The following is a 13790-nucleotide window of genomic DNA, read 5'->3' on the forward strand; positions in this document are numbered from 1 at the left end:
CATGGACTACAATTAGCATAGAAGACTAAAATCCTAAGGAAAAGTCCCCCACACTAGGTTAGGCAAGATACTTACCTCAATATGGCCAATTCAATACTCAATTTAGCTTTTCCTTTACCAATTTATCAACGGTCAGCTCAATCTAGTCAAAAACGACTTGAATACTTCAATGCAAGAGAAAACAATTTCAATTAACAAAACTATAATTCTTACACAATTTGCAAAAAGTCAACGAAAGTCAACTCCCCGAGCCCGCAGCCCGGAACCCGACAAAATTTACAAAAACTGAATACCCATTCCGATACGGGTTCACCCATATGAAAATTTTCTAATTTCGACACCATTTGGTCCCTCAAATCATCATTGTACATTTTTGAAAGATTTCACAATTTCCCCCAAATTTTCCTTTAGATTCTCATGAATTTGATGTTAAATCTAAGATATAATCACAAAATATAGTTGGAAATTGATTAGAGACACATACCCAATGATTTGGTATGAAAATCTTCTCTCAAAATCGCTCACTCTCGGAGTTAGGGTTCAAAGAATATGAATAATAAGACAAACTCGGAATGCCCAGCTTTTAGCAGGCTGCAGATGTCGCATTCGCGACATTGGGTTTGCAAATGCGAACTTGCAAAAGCAAAGAATACTTTGCAAATGCGAATAATGACATTCCCTGCTGCCTTCGCAATTGCGGCAGGAGTGTCGCAAATGCGAACACTCGATCTTCGCAAAAGTGGCCGCTAGATCGCAAATGCAAACAAACTCAACTTAGGCCATTATTGCAAATGCGATGCCGAGTCCGCAAATGCGAACTCAACAGGCCTCGCAAAAGCGGCAAATTCCTCGCAAATGTGAGTCCTTTACTCAGCAGCTCAGCTTCGCAAATGCGAGGCTGCTTTGCAATTGCGATAGTCGCATTTGCGACATATACATCGCAAATGCGATGACACCAGAACCAGAACCAGAGCACATAAACATTAACATAACAATCCGAAGCTAATCCGAAACTCATCCGAGCCTCTGAGGCTCCAAACCAAACACTCCTACAGGTCTGAACACATAACACGAACTCGCTCGCGCGATCGGAACATCAAAATAACCTCTAGAACCACGAATCGGATGCCAAAACGCATGAGAATCACCATGATTTTCGAGAACTCCTAGAATTGCAACCAAGCGTCCGAATCATAGCAAACCAACTCCAAACGACACAAAATTTCGTAGGAAAGTCGCAAATTATGTAAAGGTTGTTCCAACTTTCGGAATTGCATTCCGACCTCGATAACACAAAAGTCAACTATGGGTTAAACCTCTCAATTTTCTAAACTTTAACTTTTCCAACTTTCGCCGAAATGCCTCAAATTACCCTACGGGCCTCCAAATCCAAATTCGAACGCACGCCTAAGTCCAAAATCGCCATACAAAGCTACTGACATCATCCAAAACTCATTCCAGAGTCGTTTACTCAAAAGTCAAATTCTCACTGCTTAAGCTTCCAAAACTATATCCTTCTTCCAATTCGACTCCAATTCATCCGGAAACAGAATCCAACCATGCACGCTAGTCGATACACATAATATGAAGTTGCTCATGACCTCAAACTACCAAACCGGACGCAATTGCTCAAAACGACCAGTCGTATCGTTACAGGATACTACCATTGAAAGGAAAAGATTCATCTTATCAAATGGTCTACTATTTGCCAACCAAAAGCTAATGGAGGTCTTGGACTCCATAATGCAAATTCTAAGAATTTATGCACTCTAGCTAGTCTGGTATGGAGAATGCTTACTAATGCTACTACACCTTAGGCTAGACTAATGATCTCTTCATATGCATCTAGCAATGCTAAAAAAAGAAATTCTTTCATCTGGAAAAGCATTCAAAAAGGATGGGATTTATGTTCCAAGGGTATTATTTGGTCACCCATCGTCATTCCAACATGAACATATGGGAAACCAATTGGATTCCAAAGTTAGAAAATCTTAGGGAAACAATAGAGGGCCCTCTCTTAAATACGGATTATTCCATAAAATTAAAAGACATCTTTGATGGGGAAAACTAGTTCTTTAATAAAATCTCCCTCAATATTCCTAATGAAACTAAAGAAATCATCACCAAGGTAAGAATTCGTCTAAAGGGACCAACTAGTGACATTCCAATATGGTCACCAACTACAAAAGGTTTTTTTACGACCAAAACTTGCTATAACCTAATAGAGGCTCCAACAAATACCCAAGTAGATTTCAAATGGATTTGGAAATTAGCTCGCCCAAATAAAATCAAATTCTTCTTATGGCAATGTCTCCATGATAGGATACCTTGTAGAAAATACCTAGCAAAGACTGGCTTAAACATCGATCCAAATTGCCCTATGTGCAAATGTAAAGAAGAGGAATCAATAACTCACATCTTCTTCAACTGCAAAGCCTCTAAAATTTTTTGGGACAGTCTTGGGTGGAAACGTTACTATAAAACTCAAGATGAACATTGGCTTATTCAGCTAAAAGCTTTTGACCACCCAATAAAAAACAATTTTAAAATTGGGACTCTTTCTTTCCTTTTGCTATATTGTACATTTGGTTAAATAGGAATACTAAAAATCAAAGCAACACTGAAATTCCTACTAATGGTGATTATATTATTGAAAGGCTACTGAATTCAAACTCCTCATTGAAAAAAGTATATACACTTCTCAAAAAATTTCCATCAAAATTGGATGGCATGAACCACCAAAAGGATGGTTTAAACCAAATACTGATGCTATTTTTAATAGTTGTACACAAAAATGTGGCGTGGAAGGTGTATTCAGGAATGCCAATGGACATTGAATAGTGGGCTTTGGAAAATCATTCCATGCTAGCGGATCATTAGAAGTAGAAATCGAGGCTCTACTAGAGAGACTCAAAACAACACAAGAATGGAGAATGTTCCCTCTTGAGATAGAGATAGATTTTGTGGGGGTAGTACAATCAATCCAACAGGGCAATAGATTATATGATGACATTGTTAATGAATGCAGGTTGTTAATACACCAGCAGAAGGAGATAACCCTCCAGCACACATTCAGGCAAGGGATAGATAGCTCATCAAATGGCTAAGAAGGCTGCTGATCAAACGAAAGGAAAACAAAATTTTGTTGAACCTCCATCTTATGTAAACTGTATTGTGGAGAGGGAACTACTAGAGCACTATGTTTTTGTGAAATTTCTATCTTATGAAGCTTGCAATACTCTAGCAAGCGTAGGAAAGCAAAGTGTCCTTAGTGACACCAAGTATACAAGTCATGCACTAAATGCTACTTAATTATTAATATATATATTTCGTGTTTGCTCAAAAAAAAGGAAGTCACATGAAGAAAATACCAAATTTGATCAACAAAAATGTTTATTGCAATTATATAGAAAAGAAAAGTTACCTGCTATGGCGGATAATAAGCAGGAACGAGAGATGGATGAAAGGGAAGAAATAACGTGGGGTTAGGGCATATGAGGGAAGGGTACATTAGAATTTACAAAAATATGCAAGGGATAATAAGGTAAATGACTTGGTCAAATTTGGAGAGCTTTTCAGCTAAAGAGCAATTATAAGTTGGGATTAATATTTTGGTCGACAAAAGAAGTGTAACTAGTCTACAATAAGTGACTATTTTATCTTTTTATTTTGGTCCAAAATCACTATTCATTTACATAATGAAGAAGGAATTAATTTTATTTTTCTAAAATTTGCCCTTATTTACATATTTCAATGTGTCAAGATAATAATTAATTAAGGTTAATTTAGTTAATACTATCTTTTTTTCTCTAGGAATTCGAATTTCCTTAAATAGGTATGACAAAGGTAAAATGTTCACTTATTGTGGATTGGAGAAACACTCTTTTCGATCATTTAATCTTAGTATGCACTTTATCCTTAATATAATCCAATATTTTTTTTCTTAGATCTATGTATCATAGGTAATCCGAGGTACATCCCCATTTAATTTTCTTGGCTTTGTCCTAATACTGAAAAAAATATCCTCTTTCTCATCCTCTATGGTATTCTTACTAAAATAAATGGCAGATTTTCTACATTTATAATTTGACCAGAATATTTTGCATATAACATTAATATATCTACAATAGTCCAAGCACTTTGAGTATCAGCTCAACAGAAGATTATAAAATCATCCCCAAAAAGTAAATGGGATACACCAAGTCCATTCCTAGCCAATCTTAAGCCCTATATTTGACCCCTATCTTCTGTATTTTTTAAGAGGGTAGATAAATCTTTAGCACAAATCAAAAATAAATATGTTGGTAATGAATCACCATGTCTTAATCCCTTTGTTGGCTTAATCCATTCGGTTACTTCACCATTAATGTTAAATCTATAACTTATTGATGTAATACACTCCATTATCCAACCCAAATACTTTATCAAATCTCATTCTTAAAAGTATTTCCTTAATAAAATTCTATTCAACTCTGTCATATGATTTGGACATATCAAATTTCATAGTCATAAATTTCTCTCTTTCTCTTCTTTTATTTTAAAGCAAATGCATTAAACTCGTAAAACACTACATTATCAGTAATTTGTCTTTTTCCCACAAAGCTGCTTGATTTGGTGAGATAACCATAGGAAGAAATTCTTTTATTCTAGCCACTAACACCTTAGCAATAATTTTATTAGCAGTTGAACACAAACTTATAGGTGTAAATTGAGCCACAGAGATAGGACTTTTAACTTTAGGAATCAAAGTAATTAAAGTTTGGCTCCATTTTGAAATTAAATATCCTGAATGAAAGAAATTTCTAACAGCTTCACAAATATTTTTACCAATAATATGCCAATATTTCTGGAAAAAATGTGGAGTCATTCCATCAATACCTGGAGCTTTTATGGGATACATTAAAAAAGCAACCTTCTTAATTTCAGCATTTGATACATCTTTTATTAGTCTCCTACTCATCGACTCATTAATATAAATCGACACATAAGGAATAATATGCTCAAGATCTGATGGTCTAGTAGATTAAAATAGGTTAGTATAAAAATTTTCTACCATTTCCACAATACTTATTTGATCTGAAATCTAGCGACCATCACTAGCTTGATAATCCTAATGGTGTTACTCCTTCTTCTCTGGATAGTAGACATATGAATAAAAAATATATTCTTATCTCCTTTTTTCAACCATAAAGCTCGAGATTTATGTTTCCAATAAATCTCTTCATCCTTATATATAAGCTTGGCCTAAATCTTTTCTTAGCATTTTTAGTTTATTAATATCAAGCCCGGCCAGATTTTTTCTAACTTCCTCAATCATTTTTTTTATACCTAAGATTTTTTTCCTGGAATTTTCATTACCCCCTCACCCCAATCAAGAAGCTAAAGAACGTTTATAATTATTTAATTTAAAATAAAACTTAGATTGTTCAAAGTCGTTAACATAATTAATATTCCAAGCTCTCTGAGTCATGCCAGTAATTTTTTGTCACACCATCTTTTATCAAACAAAACCTTTTCTTTTTTCGTACAAGACTAGATTCAGTATAAATAATAAGACCCACGTGATCTAAAGCTTCTATTTCAATATAGATAACATTTGCATTATCAAATTTAGCTCTCCAATTAGGAGATCCTAAAGCTCTATCAAGTCGTTCTTGAATCACACCCTCATTTTTCCTATGATACCACCAAGACCATGGCTTTCCTTTATAGCCTAAATCAATTTCATTAAATTTCCAAATAAATTTTTTAAAATTATTAAAGGACAAAGATTCACTAGATTGTCCTCCAATTTTTTCTGACTTGTCAATTATAACATTAAAATCACCAACAATAATCTATGAAGAACCCTATTTAGTGGATTTAGTTACAAGTTCATCAAATTGTCTTCTTCTAGTAACTCTATCAGTACTTAGATAAATAAAAATACACCAATATTCACATTCATTACAACTATCATTAATTAGAACTTCAATAAAGTAACTAGATGAAGAAAAACGACGAACCTGAATAGAACCAGACCAAAGCAAGCACAAACCACCCGAAAGTCCAATAGGATCAACTACTTGAAAGTGAGCCATTCCAATTTGTCTTTGTAACCTTTGAACTCTAGCAACTCTATTTTTTATTTCACATAAGAACATCTAGCTTGGGGAGTGGAGCCTAATTTTCTCCTTCAGGAAGGGAACTTTCAAGGACACCCCCCCCCCTCCCCCCAGACCTCGACAATTTCATACCACCATCTTCATTTTGATGAGGGAAGACATTTCGGGTTGGCTTCTTCCCGCTCCACCACTTGCTTTAGTTTTTTGGCTACATGTCTGTTGCTAATAAATTAGTCTCCTTTCTTTTATCCCCTACCAACTCCTCTATCATGGTAACATTCACATGATTTTTCTCATTTATGCCCATTTGATTTTCTCTTTCGCTTCCATCAGAATAAGTATTCTTCCTAGCCAAATGTTTCCACTGTTTCTTTAATTTTTTCCTTGCTCATTCACATTAAGATTAGTATTATTTTCAGGAGATGCAACTATTTTATCAATATCTAGGAAATTCTTTGTAAGATGAGCATTGAACATATTATTATTCAAGACGGATTCACACAAACCATATTTTTACTTCCTTGCGTATTGCTCATTTTCATATTTTCAACGCCATCAGTTGAACAAGCAGCAACAATTCCAGTTTGCTCTATGACTACTGTATTACATTTTCTTAAAGTATCCTCATCAATATAATCCCCTAATTCCTTTAGTTGAGATAGATAATACATTCTCGCCTTTCGTCCTCCTATAGTGTCATCAAAAAAAGGCTCTTCACTTGATAGTTATTGCAGACCTTATTTCAATCCTTTCTCTAAGTTTTGCAATATCTTCACACCCTTCCCATCAAAAAAATCCTCTCACCCAAAATGTAGTTCGTCGCATCCATATGTTCAAACTTGTTATAATTTTTTTAGTTTGTGTAGTAGTATTATTCTCTTCCAATATGATAGCTTGTTTCCCCCTTGAACCATATTGCTCGACGCCTAGAGAATCATGCATTCCTTTTCCATATTGTGAATTAGTTGAGTCTGTATCTTCTTCCAAGTTTAAAAGGTTTCTACTAGTTCCTGCATCTCTTTTCTTTTTAGCTTTTTTAAAGGTGTCATTCCTAACCCAGGTGTTTCTTTCATTGTTGTTGGTGCCTCCTTGACGCCTGATATTTTTAGATAAAATCCATAAATTTCTGCCCTAAGCCATGTCCCAAACTGATCCCTTTTTTTTATCTTACCTGTTCTTATATCTTTCTCTTTTTGCACATGTTTTATCATTATAGATGAACATACCACAATAGAAGTAGACATAAGGTAGGTTTTCATACCGTATCCCAACCAATACAGTTTCAGACCCAAAGTTATCAGTTTTCCCCTTAGTATTGGTTTATTAATATTCATCATAACCTTAAGTCTCATGTGTTCTCCTTTTCCGCTTTCGTCCTCTTACTTACAATATCAACTGCCCCTCCCAGAGCATGCCCGATTTTAAGTCCCACATCCATAGACATCTAGTGTAGAGGAATATTCCAACCTTGGATCTACATGTTGCACACGTTGAAAATTGGTGAGTGGCTTTTCAAGCCCGATATGTCTTATGTTGAGGAGCCGGTGGCCATCTTGGACGGGCAGGTTCGAAAGTTGAGGTCAAAGAGCACTGCTTCAGTGGAGGGGTCAACCAGTCAAGGAAGCGACTTGGGAGACCGAGCATGACATGTGTAGCCATTATCCTTATCTTTTCATCACTTCAGGTATGTCTCTACACCCGTTTGAGGATGAACGTTTATTTTAAGAGGGGGAATGATATAACGACCCGACCGGTCGTTTTGAGTATTTTAGCCCCGCTCCCCTATTAAGTTCACCCTTTATGTTTTATTGTGTTTATGTGATCTTTTAGGATGTTTGATTTTGGTTTCGGGTGAGTTTCGGAGTGAAATAGGACACTTGATCCCAAAGATGGAAGTTTAAGTTGAAAGAGTTGATCGGAGTTTGACTTTTATGTAGACGACTTGTCACGACCCAAAATCTAACCATGGTCATGATGACGCCTATCGTGTTACAAGGCAAGCCTATTCCCAAAGTATTACTACTAATTAATTTTCATGATTTAAAAAACAATACCAACATTTAAATTTCTCATAAATTAAATCAACTCTAAATATAATTAATATAACTACGGAAGCTAGCCCCAAACATCGGGGTGTCACTAAGTCATGAGCGTCTAAAACTATGAACTAAGAAATATAACTGTCTAACTGTCAAAAATAAGAAATGACAAAAGGAGTAACAAGGTCCTGCGGACGCTGGCAGCTACCTTGCAGTCTCCAATTAAAGTCGGCCTGAACTCAACGATCGCCGTGCTCTAACTCACCTGGATCTGCACATAAAGTACAGGGTGTAGTATGAGTACAACCACCTCAGTAGTAACAGAAATAACTAAGGAACTGAGCAGTAGTGACGAGCTGAACAAAACAGTCCAATTATTTATTTTTCACAACTTTAAAAAATAACAGGAATAAACAGGTAAATTCCATAACTCAGTAAATGCCACAAAGAAATTTAACAGATAAATGCAGCAACAACAAAAGTAAATGCAACCTCACAACAATGTCACTCCATCACTCAGCACTCGCACTGAGCACTCAACACTCAACACTCAATACACTCAACACTCTGCGCTCACTGGGGGTGTGTACCGACTCCGGAGGGGCTCCCAAAGCCCAAGCGTTAAGCACGGACAACTCACGTGCTACCATATCAATACCTGGATCCGCACGGCCAACTCACGTGCTACGCAAACAACTCACGCGCTATGGTATCAATACCTGGACCCGCACGGTCAACTCACGTGCTACGCGGACAACTCACGCGCTATGGTATTAATATCCTCACAACCAGGTCCTCGGCCTCACTCAATCATGTACCTCACTAGCCTCACCATCATCAACAAATAAGGGGACACAGCCCACATCAAGTATCACAACATATTATCAAATAATAGAGGCGGAGGTAAACATGTACAATAATTTTTATGACTGAGTACAAATAATGTGAGCATGAAAAAAACCTAAACAAGATCTCTAACATGAAGGCAAACAAGTTCAACAACAAGTAAACACATAACCACAAATAATAGCTTTTAGGCCTGGCCTCACGGGACGGACCAAGTCTCAATCCCTCGCGGTGTACACCCACACGCTCGTCACCTAGCATAGGTATCACCACCAAACAATCACATGATATTACTTTCTCCGGGTTTATACCCTCAAAGCCAGAGTTAAAACTGTTACTTACCTCAACAGCGTAAAATCCTACTCCGGGATGTCCTCGTCCCTCGACTCGGTCTCCAAAAGCTTTGAATCTAACCATAATCAGAATACTACTATCAACATAGTCTAAAGAATCGAATTACACAATAAAAACTACATAAACATGCCAAAAATCCGAAATCGGCCAAAACCCGGCCCCCGGGCCCACGTCTCGAAATCAGTCAAAAATGGCAGAATAATAATCATTGTCCTCTCCCGAGTCTAACCATATAAAATTTGTCAAAATCGGACTCCGTTTGGTCCCTCAAATCCTCACTTAAAACTCTCCAAAACTCAAACCCTAACTCCCTCAATTTCACTTTGAAATCATCAATCAAATCCCAAAAACGAAGATGGATTCATAAATTATAATCAAAATCGAGTAGAGAACACTTACCCCAATCCATATGGTGAAAATCGCCTCCAAAATCGCCCAAATCCGAGCTCCCCAACTCAAAATATGACCGAATGAACAAACCCTAGTTTTGTATATTTTTCTATCAGCTATTCTGCCTCGTTTCTTGAGCCAAACGATCCCGAAACTCGTATTTTATGCCTCGAATGGATTCCTTGTGAAATTCCAGTCAAGTTAGACTTTTGAATCACTCAATCTGACCTTATAACGAAGGAGATATGTAGGTTTTAATATTTGCAAATAGTGCAGATTTTTAATACGCCATCAGTGGCAATTTCGTAATTACTTTGAAAAATCTGGCAACCTAATTTTTAGTAAAATGACTATAAAATCCTCATACGATGTCCAAATTCGACGATTCTTTTTGCTACGGGTCCGCAATTACAATACGGATCTAATGCTTCAATCAAAAAAGAAATCGGAGCTTATTAGTTCAATATGATATCATTTATGCTTGAAGAAACGGTGTCGAAACATAAGAAAAACGAGCGCAACACAACCCAAACCTATTCAAAACTCACCCGAGGCCCTCGGGACCTCAACCAACAATTCCAACAAGTCATATATTACTACCCGAACTTAGTCAAACCTCCGAAACACCCAAAACAATACCAAAATACCAAATCAACCTCGAATTCAAACCTAAGAACTTCTAAACTTCCAACTTTTGCCAATTCAAGCCTTATTCTTCCACGGACCTCCATATTATATTATGGACGCACTCCTAAGTCTAAAATCACCCAACGAAGCTAGCCGAATCATAAAAAATCCAAATCCGAATTCGTTTACTCATAAGTCAACTTCCGGTTGACTTTTCTAACTTAGCTTTCTAACTAAGAGACTAAGTGTTCATTTCACTCCAAAACTACTCCGAACCCAAACCTAGCAACTTGATACAACTCAACACAGCTGAACAACACACAAAGAAGCATAAATGGGGGAAATGTAGCTATAACTCTCAGAACGGATGACCGGGTCGTTACATCATCCCCCTCTTAAATAAACGTTCGTCCTCGAACGAGTCTAAAACATACCTGAAATCACATGATATACCACATAATTCAAACACTCACAACGATGATTTCTAATCATAGCAGCTGCCCAAAGGAACCAAAGGCTGGTATTAAACCTCTTATCAGACAGAGTCTGAACAAGCTATATCAAGTCACAAATCAAACACCCATTAGTCCTTGCTACATCTCAAGTAAACCCTTCTCGTCACATTCGATCAATCCGAACACAATCTCGCAGTCAAATCATACTCTCCAGATAGCCATCAAACCACAAATCCCACTAATAGGGACACCAACAGACATAAAAACACGTGCTCACACAATCGAAATTTTCATACTCCAGCTACAGACAAAACCCGGCCTCAAGTCTCCCAGACTGGCCCAACATTAACACACAGAAATCACATCTCGCACCTCATCTAGGGAATCATAATCCGTCAATTCACAACTGATACCGAGCGCTCAAGTGCGCATACGAACGCGTGGAAGGAATTCAAAGAGTTTCACTTCAAACTGAATCAGTACCGCACCATAAGAATTCAAGAAGGTGAAGTTTTCCTAAAAGTTATGCAGCCTCTCGAAGATAAGTACAGACGTCTCCGTACTGATCCGCAAGACTCTACTAAACCCGCTCATGACTCGTGAGACCTATGTAACCTAGGCTCTGATACCAACTTATAACGACCCAAAATCTAACCATGGTCATGATGGCGCCTATTCCCAAAATATTACTACTAATTAATTTTCATGATTTAAAAAACAATACCAACATTTAAATTTCTCATAAATTAAATCAACTCTAAATATAATTAATATAACTATGGAAGCTAGCCCCAAACATCGGGGTGTCACTAAGTCATGAGCGTCTAAAACTATGAACTAAGAAATATAACTGTCTAACTGTCAAAAATAAGAAATGACAAAAGGAGTAACAAGGTCCTGCGGACGCTGGCAGCTACCTTGTAGACTCCAATTAAAGCGGGCCTGAACTCAACGATCGCCGCGCTCTAACTCACCTGGATCTGCACATAAAGTGCAGGGTGTAGTATGAGTACAACCACCTCAGTAGTAACAGAAATAACTAAGGAACTGAGCAGTAGTGACGAGCTGAGCAAAACAGTCCAATTATTCATTTTTCACAATTTTAAAAAATAACAGGAATAAACAGGTAAATTCCATAACTCAGTAAATGCCACAAAGAAATTTAACGGATAAATGCAGCAACAGCAAAAGTAAATGCAACCTCACAACAATGTCACTCCATCACTCAGAACTCGCACTGAGCACTCAACACTCAACACTCTGCGCTCATTGGGGGTGTGTACAGACTCCGGAGGGGCTCCCAAAGCCCAAGCGCTAAGCATGGACAACTCGCGTTCTACCATATCAATACCTGGATCCGCACGGTCAACTCACGTGCTACGCGAACAACTCACGCGCTATGGTATCAATACCTGGACCCGCACGGTCAACTCACGTGCTATGCGGACAACTCACGCGCTATGGTATTAATATCCTCACAACCAGGCCCTCGGCCCCACTCAATCATGTACCTCACTAGTCTCACCATCATCAACAAATAAGGGGACACCGCCCACATCAAGTATCACAACATATTATCAAATAATAGAGGCGGAGGTAAACATGTACAATAATTTTTATGACTGAGTACAAATAATGTGAGCATGAAAAAAACCTAAACAAGATCTCTAACATGAAGGCAAACAAGTTCAACAACAAGTAAACACATAACCACAAATAATAGCTTTTAGGCCTGGCCTTACGGGACGGACCAAGTCTCAATCCCTCGCGGTGCACACCCACACGCCCGTCACCTAGCATGGGTATCACCACCAAACAATCACATGATATTTCTTTCTCCGGTTTTATACCCTCAAAGCCAGAGTTAAAACTGTTACATACCTCAACAGCGCAAAATCCTACTCCGGGATGTCCTCGTCCCTCGACTCGGTCTCCAAAAGCTTTGAATCTAACCATAATCAGAATACTACTATCAACAAAGTCTAAAGAATCGAATTACACAATAAAAACTACATAAACATGCCAAAAATCCGAAATCGGCCAAAACCCGGCCCCCGGGCCCGCATCTCGAAATCAGTCAAAAATGGCAGAATAATAATTCTCGTCCTCTCCCGAGTCTAACCATATAAAATTTGTCAAAATCGGACTCCGTTTGGTCCCTCAAATCTTCACTTAAAACTCTCCAAAACTCAAACCCTAACTCGCTCAATTTCACTTTGAAATCATCAATCCAAAAACGAAGATGGATTCATAAATTATAATCAAAATTGAGTAGAGAACACTTACCCCAATCCATATGGTGAAAATAGCCTCCAAAATCGCCCAAATCCGAGCTCCCCAACTCAAAATATGACCGAATGAACAAACCCTAGTTTTGTATATTTTTCTACCAGCTATTCTGCCTCGTTTCTTGAGCCAAACGATCCCGAAACTCGTATTTTATGCCTCCAATGGATTCCTTGTGAAATTCCAGTCAAGTTAGGCTTTTGAATCACTCAATTTGACCTTATAACGAAGGAGATATGTAGGTTTTAATATTTGCAAATAGTGCAGATTTTTAATACGCCATCAGTGGCAATTTCGTAATTACTTTGAAAAATCTGGCAACCTACTTTTTAGTAAAATGACTATAAAATCCTCATACGATGTCCAAATTCGACGATTCTTTTTGCTACGGGTCCGCAATTACAATATGGATCTAATGCTTCAATCAAAAAAGAAATCGGAGCTTATTAGTTCAATATGATATCATTTATGCTTGAAGAAACGGTGTCGAAACATAAGAAAAACGAGCGCAACACAACCCAAACCTATTCAAAACTCACCCGAGGCCCTCGGGACCTCAACCAACAATTCCAACAAGTCATATATTACTACCCGAACTTAGTCAAACCTCCGAAACACCCAAAACAATACCAAAATACCAAATCAACCTCGAATTCAAACCTAAGAACTTCTAAACTTCCAACTTTTGC

The sequence above is a fragment of the Nicotiana attenuata genome, unplaced genomic scaffold (assembly GCF_001879085.1).
Source record: "Nicotiana attenuata strain UT unplaced genomic scaffold, NIATTr2, whole genome shotgun sequence".
NCBI classification, from domain to species: domain Eukaryota; kingdom Viridiplantae; phylum Streptophyta; class Magnoliopsida; order Solanales; family Solanaceae; genus Nicotiana; species Nicotiana attenuata.